This window comes from Elaeis guineensis, chromosome 3 (genome assembly GCF_000442705.2).
Source record: "Elaeis guineensis isolate ETL-2024a chromosome 3, EG11, whole genome shotgun sequence".
Taxonomy (NCBI): Eukaryota; Viridiplantae; Streptophyta; class Magnoliopsida; order Arecales; family Arecaceae; genus Elaeis; species Elaeis guineensis.
Window position 1 is genome coordinate 5,765,517 of NC_025995.2, and position 2,215 is coordinate 5,767,731.

Consider the following 2,215-nt stretch of genomic DNA (forward strand, 5'->3'; position numbering starts at 1 on the left):
TAAATTATAATACCATTATTCGACCCATGACAATAAATCATAATTCCATTATTCAGTCTATGGTAGCAAACCAAAGGATTACAATCGGCCTATGACTGACAATTTATAATGTAGCAAGTCCAAATCCTTTTACTCAATCAGCAAATCGTTCGATTTTATCTTTATCAAATAAAATATAATTTCATCTATATTTCTTGCTCAATTTGAAACAGTAGATATCATATTTTAAGCAACCAAAATAATCAGTATATGATACATGTATAATAAAGAATCATATATATATATTCATATCAACAATCATGTGGTAAAAAATAATCATTCTATGCAAAATCAAAAATCATTACATATGATACAAAAAGATATACAAATATATAGGTGACCATGTATAGGAATCCTTACCTCTACCAATGATAGACTTTAATATAGCAAATATCAATCTAATCCTCAATCTATGAATTTGGAGACAAAATGTCTTACTCAATACCTTCTGGTATAGACAATTGCTCCCCTCGACTCTAGCAACATATCAAAGCTCGATTAAGAGATCTCAACAAAGACCTAAGGAAATCTAGTGGCAAATCGATGGAGATTGAGGACTCTGATGATAAAGTTCTTAGAAACGAAAGGGGGAAGGATTGTATAGAGAAATTTTAGGATTTGGATAAAGTCCAACATGCCCTAGGACTTCTCCTTTTCCCAAACTCAAGAAAGGAGGTAGAGTCCCATCGAAAGTCCTCTTCTATTTTACATACCAGTTGTGTGAGATTATTTTTTTTCTTTTTTCCATCTTCTGTCTCATGGTAAAACTCATATGCAACCTCCCAAATGCAGCCTAGTCAATAGAATGGGCCCTCACACTTCAACATACACTCATCAACTAGATTTCACTAAGCTTATCCTATAAAAAAATTAACTACCATAGATAATAATTTTCAAAACTTTTCAAACCAATGTTGTGGCAAGTACATGTTTGATTGTTTGAAGAAGTTAACAATACGAATATAATCTCCCACCCTCCCTCTCTCTCTCTGACAATCCAGCAACAAAAAAATAACCCAAAGAAAAAAAGGATCTTGCATGAATTTTAAAGCACCAAAAAAAGCCACTAAAGAAGACTCCCAATGAGAGTCTTCTTCCTCTTGGTTTTCTGGTAGAAATCAAAGCTAGGAAGGAGTCCAACTCCTCCCCCTCAACGTATATTTAAACGGAAGAAGGCTTTATTTTTCTTCCCATCAGAGATCAAAGAGAAATCGTCGGAGCTTTTCTCTTAATCTTCTCAAAAGTTCATCATCATGCTCGACAAATTCATGGTCCAATATTACCAAAAAATGAGATAAGAAGATCGGCAACCTTTGATTAACCTTCTTCTCCTTTTTCCTCAACCTCTAAACTATAGATTCTAGCCGGCAATCACTAGAGTTCTTTTTGAAAACTTGAACTCTGTTTTTCCTCGAGTTTTCTCAAAATTTTGATTCTTTTTCTCTATTTTCCAGCCACTCTATCATTGGATTCTGATCATCATTTGGAGGTCTTCTATCACCGGCCCTCTGGCCATGGCCATCAACACTAGTGGAGTCCCTCTTTTTTGAGAAAGAAAGGGGAAGTAAGTCCCTTATTTCATCGAAGGAGAAGAGAAGGAAAAAAAAGAAAAAAAAAAGAAACAAAGAAAAGAAAGGAAAATGAAAAAAAGAAGGAAAATGAAAAAAGAGAAAAATGCAAGAGCATTTCTCTTTCTTCCCTCTTCCTCTCACCTTCCTCTTTCTTATCCAGTTTCTCTATCTACGATTTTTTCTCTCTACTTTCTTTCTCTAGGATGTTGGATTTAATAAAGTCATCTCAACAATTTGATCAGCCTTGGTGAAAATGATCCTGATCCATGGTCAATGGGTAGGCAGCATGCCGGCCCTATCTTGGCCTTTATTGAATAGTTAGAATTTGACCCTCTTGATTTCTATTAATCTAGACTAATCATGACCAGACAAAATCATCTTAATTAGATTAATCGAAATATCGATGGCTATTGCTTAGCCCTTGTCAGATAGCCCTAAATTCGATTGTTCTTGATCTCTATGGAGCTAATATATATATATATATATATATATATATATATATATATATATATATATATATATATATATATATATATATATATATATATATATATATATCAGTCTGATCTTGATCGAAAAATTATCTTGACCGAACCAACCTAGAT